Source organism: Pristiophorus japonicus, chromosome 9 (genome assembly GCF_044704955.1).
Source record: "Pristiophorus japonicus isolate sPriJap1 chromosome 9, sPriJap1.hap1, whole genome shotgun sequence".
Taxonomy (NCBI): domain Eukaryota; kingdom Metazoa; phylum Chordata; class Chondrichthyes; family Pristiophoridae; genus Pristiophorus; species Pristiophorus japonicus.
In genome coordinates, this window is record NC_091985.1 from 159306276 (window position 1) to 159314544 (window position 8269).

Genomic DNA, 8269 nt, shown 5'->3' on the forward strand with positions numbered 1-8269 from the left:
GGAGCAGCATGCTTCTCCCTGTTAGTGCCTGAGATAATGCTCTCACTGACAGTCTGGGAAAACACATTGAACATTGTCCCTTAGTAATAGTAGTTGGAAACCCTGCGCTGATACAATTAGAGTCCATGGAGACTGATATTAATGACAGTCACTGAACAAACAGCTTCAGTTAACCCCTTCCAAGCCAACACTTTGTTGTACCACAGTAAAGTAGAAAAGTTACAGTCTGTATGGGATGTATGAGGAATGCTGAGGGAAGGAATCGTGGAACTATCACAGTATATGGACAAAATCTTTCACTCCTTCTTGGATATGGGAGTGGTGCCAGAGGACTGGAGGATTGGAAATATTACACACTGTTTAACGGCGAGAGGGAAAAACCCTGTAACCACAGGCCAGTCAGCATGAAATCACTTGTGGGAAAACTTCTAGCGACCATATTCTGGAACAAAATTATTATTATTGTTATTTTATTCGTTCCTGTGATGTGAGCGTCGCTGGCAAGGCCGGCATTTATTGCCCATCACTAATTGCCCTTGAGAAGGTGGTGGTGAGCCGCCTTCTTGAACCGCTGCAGTCGTTGTGGTAAAGGTACTCCCACAGTGCTGTTAGGGAGAGAGTGCCAGGTTTTTGACCCAACTATGATGAAGGCACAGCGATATATTTCCAAGTCAGGATGGTGTGTGACTTGGAGGGGAATGTGGAGGTGGTGGTTTTCCCCATGCGCCTGCTGCCCTTGTGCTTCTTGGTGGTAGAGATCACACATTTGGGAGGTGCTGAGGAGGAAGCCTTGGTGAATTGCTGCATTGCATCTTGTAGACGGTACACACTGCAGCCACGGTGTGCCGGTAGTGGAGGGAGTGAATGTTGAATGTGATGGATGGGATGGCAAACAAGCGGACTGCTTTGTTCTGGATGGTGTCGAGCTTCTTGCGTGTTGTTGGAGCTGCACTCATCCAGAAAAGTGGAGAGTATTCCATCACAATCCTGACTTATGCGTTGTAGATGGTGGAAAGGCTTTGGGGAGTTAGTAGGTGAGACACTCACTGCAGAATACCCAGCCTCTCTCCTCCCTTGTTGCCACAGTATTTATGTGGCTGGTCCAGTTAAGTTTCTGGTCAATGGTGACCCCCCCCAGGATGTTGATGGTGGGGGATTCGGCGATGGTAATGCCGTCAAATCTCAATGATCGGTGGTTAGACTCTCGCTTGTTGGAGATAGTAAGCCAGCCACTTATGTGGTGCGAATGTTACTTGCCACATATCAGTCCAAGACTGAATGTCATCCAAATCTTGCTGCATCTGGTCATGGACTGCCCATTATCTGAGGAGTTGCAAATGACATTGAACTTCTGACCTTATGATGGAGGAAAAACCATTGATGAAGCAGTAGAATGTGGTTAGGCCTAGGGCACTGCCCCGAGGAACTCCTGCAGTGATTTCTTGGGGCTGTAATGATTGACCTCCAACAAAGATAACCAGCTTCCTTTGTGGTAGGTATGACGACAGGCAGTGGACAATTTTCCCCTGATTCCCATTGACTTCAGTTTTACGAGGGCTCCTTTTGCCACATTCGGTCAAATGCTGCCTTGATCTCAAGGGAAGTCACTCTCTCCTCACCTCTGTTCCTTCGTGTTGGTTCTCTCACCACATGCTGCAGGCCCAGTCTGGTAGCTAGTTCCTTCCGGACTCGGCCAGCTCGGACAGTAGTGGTACCAAGCCAGTCTTGCTGATGGACATTGAATTCCCCCGTACCTTCTGTGCCATTGCTACTCTCAGTGCTTCTTCCAAGTGGTGTTCAACATGGAGGAGTACTGATTCATCAGCTGAGGGAGGGCAGTAGGTGGTAATCAGCAGGAGGTTTCCTTGCCCATGCTTGATTTGAAGCCATGAGATGTTGAGGATTCCTAAGGACACTCCCTCCCGACTGCATACCGCTGTGCAGCCACCCGTGGTGGGTCTGTCCTGCCGCTGGGTCACCACATGCCCAGCGATTGTGATGGAGGAATCTGGGACATTGGCTGAAAGTTTTAATTCTGTGTGTATGACTATGTCAGGCTGTTGCAGGACAGCTGTCCCAATTTTGGCAGAAGTCCTGTGGTCATCATTACTGATACTAGTTTTAATTTACAGATTTTATTTAATTAACTGAATTTAAGTGCCGTGGTAGGCTTTTAACTCAAGTCTCCGGATCATTCGTCCAGGTCTCTGTATCACTAGTCCAGTGACTTTAACAGTATGCTACCTGTTATGTCCTGAATAAAGAGTCAGACTAGATACTGCAAGCTCAAAGTAAGATGTGACCGTAGTCCTTTATTACAGATCTCAGAGTGCCTCTCCAGCCTGTGAGGCCTCATTAAAGACAGGTGCTCCCAAGGGATTGTGGGATCGCTTGGGACTCCATGCAATAAGCCCTCTGGTGGTTAGACATGGTATTTACAGGTTTACATACATAACAACATTCCCCCCCAAAGTCAATAGTGTAACTATTTACAATGTGAGTCGATCTGGGACCTTCTTTTCCCTGGTTGATCGTCTCGGTGCAAATGTTGGTTTTGGTGAGTCGTTTGTTGGGCCTTCGCTGGTCTGCTACACAGCTGGCCTTGCTGGGCTGCAGGGGGTGGTGTGTCTTGCTGGGCTGCTGCGGGTGATAGGTTCTGATTCGTGGTCAACCGCTGTGTCGGTTGCCACTTGTGTGTGTGTTGGAGGGTCGAAAAAGGTGGAGTCTACGGAGGTATAGTCCATAAATCTGAGTTTGGTTTGGTCCAAGTGTTTTCTTCAGGTGAGTCCATTTGAAAATTTGACCCGAAACACCCTACACCCCACCTCTTTGGCCAAAACAGTGCCAGGGAGTCACTTGGGACCTTGTCCATAATTCAACACAAATACAGGATCATTTATCTCGATTTCGCATGACACATTTACGCGATCATGACATGCATTCTGTTGAAGCCTCCTGCTCTCTACCTGTTCGTGTAGATCAGGATGGACTAACGAGAGCCTTGTCTTAAGTGCCCTTTTCATGAGCAGTTCAACAGGTGGGATCCCAGTGAGTGAGTGGGGTCACGTGCGGTAACTAAGCAGGACTTGGGATAACCGAGTCTGCAGTGAGCCTTCAGTTAGCCTTTTCAAGCTCTGCTTGATTGTTTGAACTCCTCATTCTGCCTGACTGTTGGACGCTGGTTTAAATGGGGCAGATGTGACATGTTTGATCCTATTGCGGGTCATGAACTCCTTAAATTCGGCACTGGTAAAGCACGGCCCATTGTCACTTACAAGGACATCAGGCAAGCCGTGCGTGGCAAACATGGCCCATAGGCTTTCAATGGTGGCAGCGGACGTGCTTGCCGACATTATCACACATTCAATCCATTTGGAGTACGCATCTACAACCACTAAAAACATTTTTCCCAAGAATGGGCCTGCATAGTCGACATGGACCCAAGATCATGGTTTGGAGGGCCAGGACCATAAACTTAATGGCGCCTCCCTGGGTGCATTGCTTAACTGTGAACATGTATTACATTTGTGCATGCAGGACTCTAAGTCTGCATCGATACCGGGCCACCACACGTGGGATCTGGCTATTACTTTCATCATTACGATGATTGGGTGGGTGCTGTGGAGATCACTAATGAAGGTGTCCCTGCCCTTTTTTGCACCTTTACCTGATTACCCCATAGGAGGCAGTCTGCCTGCATAGACATTTTATCACTGCGCCACTGGTACGGCTTTATTTCTTCCTGTATCTCTAACGGGACACTAGACCAACTCCCGCGGAGCACACAGTTTTTTACTAAGGACAGTAAGGGGTCCTGGCTCGTCCAGGTTCTAATCTGTCGGGCGGTAACAGGTGATTGCTCACTCTCGAATGCTTCCATTACCATAACTAAATCTGCGGGCTGTGCCATCTCCACCACTGTCGTGGGCAATGGCAGCCTGCTGAGAACATTGGCACAGTTTTCTGTGCCTGGCCTGTGGCGGATGGCGTAGTTGTATGCGGACAATGTGAGTGCCCATCTCTGGATGCGGTCCGATGCATTGGTATTTATCCCCTTGCTTTCAGAAAAGAGGGATTTAAGCGGCTTATGGTCGGTTTCCAATTCAAATTTGAGCCCGATAAGATATTGATGCATTTTCTTTACCCCGTAAACACACGCTAACGCTTTGTTTTCGATCATACTGTAGGCCCTCTCGGCTTTAGACAGACTTCTGGATGCTTAAGCAACCGGTTGTAATTTCCCAAATTCATTAGCTTGTTGCAATACACACCCGACCCCGTATCACGTGCTAGTACCAAACGCTTACAAGCAATTTGTTTGAACATAACAGCTTCCTAGTTTTCTCAAAGGCATTTTCTTGGCTTTTACCTCATACCCATTCATCTCCTTTACGCAGTAAAGAGTGCAGGGGTTCTAACAATATGCTAAGACCCGGTAAGAAGTTACCAAAATAGTTCAGGAGTCCTAGAAGCGACCACAGCTCTGTCACATTCTGTGGTCTCGGTGCGTTCTTGATTGCCTCCATCTTCGAATCAGTGGGCCTGATGCCGTCCGCCGTGATTCTTCTCCCCAGGAACTCTACTTCAGGCACCAAGAAAACGCACTTCGAGCGTTTTAGCCTGAGCCCCACACGATTAAGCCGAATAAGAACCTCCTCCAAGTTCTGCAGTTGCTCGACGGTGTCCCGACCTGTAACCAAGATGTCGTCCTGGAAGACCACGGTGCGCGGGTCCGACTTCAGCAAGCTTTCCATGTTCCTCTGGAATATCGCCGCAGCCGATCGAATCCCAAACGGGCATGTTTTAAATGAAGGGACCTTTGTGTGTGTTGATGCAGGTGAGGCCTTTCGATAATTCTTCCAGCTCCTGTGTCATGTAGGCCGAGGTCAAGTCCAGCTTTGTGAACTTTTTCCCTCCCACCAGCATCGGAAATAGGTCGTCTGCCTTCAGTAGGCTGGTATTGATCCTGCAGGGAGAAACGATTGATCGTTACTTTGTAATCACCACAAATTCTGACGGTACCGTCTCCCTTGAGGACTGGAACAATCGAACTGGCCCACTCATTGAATTCGATCAGCGAGATGATGCCCTCTCGTTGCAGCCTGTCCAGCTCAATCCCCAGCCTCTCTCTCATCATGTAAGGTACCGCTCTCGCCTTGTGATGGATGGGTCGCGCCCCTGGAGTCAAATGGATCTACACTTTTGTTTCTTGGAACTTCCCGATGCCTGGTTCGAACAGCGAGGGGAACTTGATTAGGACCTGGGCACATAAGGTGTCGTCGACAGACGAAAGCGCTCGGACGTTGTCCCAGTTCCAGCATATCTTTCTCAGCCAGCTCCTGCCGAACAGCGTGGGGCCATCGTCTAGTACCACCCGAGTGGTAACTCGTGCACCGCTCCATCGTAGGATACCTTTACGGTAACACTGCCAATTATGGGAATCAGTTCCTTTGTGTACGTTCTAAGTTTGGTACTAATGGGAGTCAGGACTGGCCTTGAGGCCTTGCTGCACCACAATTTATTGAAAGTCTTTTTGCTCATTATGGACTGGCTTGCGCCTGTGTCCAGCTCCATGGACACCGGGAGTCCATTTAATTCAACCTTCAGCATTATCGGGGGACATGTGTGCACCCCATTTACCTCTGCCTCCTCGGTCTGAGGATCTGGTTCATCATGATCCACCGTGGATCCGTCCTCCTTTGCAACATGGTGGTTTGCAGGATTAGCAGGGTTTGCAGCTCACCTGCACATACGTTGGAGATGTCCCATTGTTCCACAGCCCTTGCAAACGTATCCTTTAAAGCGGAATGAATGGAAATGTTGATCACCCCCCGCTGCGCCAACAAGGTGTTAATGGCCTTGTATTCACTATCCATGATGGTGGACTCTGAGTCATCTGCAGATGTGCAGCTGCAGGCGTGTAAGTCCTGCCATGTACATTTCAATTCGAAAACAACATTACTTTGTTCACAGTACTTGCAGCAGCACTAGTGTGCTGAGAAATTTGTTTGGTATTGTCACTGGTGGCGATAAATGCCTGGGCTATCGCTATGGCTGTACTCAAGGTTGGGGTCGCTACAGTCAAAAGCTTGCGAAGTATTACTTCATGACCAATACCAAGTACAAAGAAGTCCCTGAGCATGTGCTCCAAGTGTCCTTCAAATTCGCAATGTCCTGCAAGGCGCCTTAGCTCGGCGATGTAGCTCACCACTTTCTGGCCTTCAGACCTCTTGTAGGTGTAGAACCGATACCTCACCATCAGAATGCTGTCCTTCGGGTTTAGATGCACCTGAACCAATGTGCATAATTCATTGTATGACTTGTCTGTGGGTTTCACTGGAGCGAGCAGGTTTTTGATGAGGCCATACGTTGGTGCCCCGCAAATGGTGAGGAGGATCGCCCTTAGTTTGGCAGCATTTGCTTCTCCTTCCAGCTCGTTGGCCACGAAGTATTGGTCGAGTCGCTCCACGAAGGTTTCCCAATCATCTCCCTCTGAAAATTTCTCCAGAATGCCCATGGTTCTCTGCATTGTTGCGGTGGGGTTTGTCATTTGTATCTCGTCGCCAGTTGTTATGTCTTGAATAAAGAGTCCGACTAGATACTGCAAGCTTAAAGTAAAGTGTGACCGTAGTCCTTTATTACAGATCTCAGAGTACCTCTGTGAGGCTTCCTTAAATACAGGTGCTCCCAAGGGATAGTGGGATCCCTTGGGACTCCAGGGGATAAGCCCTCTGGTGGTTAGACATGGTATTTACAGTTTTACACACAAAACACTACCGTTCCCGGTCTTCTACTCCCCATCACAAACTCTGTCTCCTCGCCAGTTAATTCCATCCTGCTCGCCAGCCACTCTCTGAATCTAAGTCTGACTGTTGTCAACATCCACTTCCTATTTGCTCATGAACTTAGCTTCCGATTCCACATCCTCTCCCTCACAAATACAACCTACTTGCACCTCCATAACATTGCCCGTCTCCACTCCGACCTCAGGCTACCTTCTGCTGAAACCATCATCCGTGCTTCTGTCACATTTAGACTCAGTTATTCCAATGCTCCCCTGGCCGACATCTCCTCCTCCACTCACCATAAACTTCAGATCATGCAAACCTCTGCTGCCTGTGCCCGATCCCGCTCAACTATCGTTCGTGTGCTCGCTCACCTATAGTGGCTTCAGGTCCACGAATGCCACTAATTGAAATGATCTGTTTAAATCCCTTCATGGTCTCACCACTGCCCATGTCAGTGATCTCCTTCTGCCCTACAACCCTCCTGCAACCCTGAATTATCTGTTCCTCTAACTCTGTCCTTCACCAGTGGTGGCCAAGCTTTCAGCTCCCATAATGCCCCGAGTCCTGTAATTCACGGCCTAAACCTCTCCACATTCATCTCCTCCTTAAAGCGTAGCTTTTACTGATTCTACTGATGACTCCCGCTTTCTATTTTAGTTTTATGAAATGTATTTGCTGTTAGTGAGAGAAATCAAGGTGTTTATAGAATATTCAACCCATGTTAAGAATGGATCAGTACCCAGCCCAGTGATTGCTTTTTGTGCTCAAGACAACTGGGTGATCCCAACACTGAGCTGATCCTTTCCTGTTCATCCTCAGCGTTTGTCTTTTACTGCACTCCTCAATATATTCATTGTTATTCTTTAATGAAAATCACTGAGCTCGTGGATAAGGGAAACTGGACGGACAGTTCCAAACTTCTCCTCAATCTGGTGATGGAGAAAGGTTCTCGGGCCCGAAGGGCGCTGTGGGAATCCTTTGTGAAAATGCACCAAGGGGTACCAAAGGTGGACAGAATACTGAAACAGATGTAACAACTCGATATGGTAAAATCATACAATGAATTCCAATTCAGATTCAAACACTGCAGATTTTACTATTGTATCACACAAAACTGATTTCATAAAAGTTCATTGATTTTAACAGGTTCTCAGTATTTGATTACATGAACATCACAGATTGTTTATCCAAAGTACCCATTCATCGAAAATGTGAGTGATGATATGAGATTTCACACTGTGTATTTCACATCTGAGAATCAGAATGTTTGACTGTAGCCGTTTGTTTAGAGAATCTCATAAACTGGGAATCAGAAGTACGAAGGCTGCAGCAATAGAGTTGAAGTTTATTTGGATTTGAGATCCTGATACACCACAATACAACGCCTCGATTTCAAAATTATCATCCTATTTTCAAATGCCTCCATGGCATCGCCCCTCCATATCTCTGCAATCTCCTCCAGCTCCGACAATCCCCAGGGA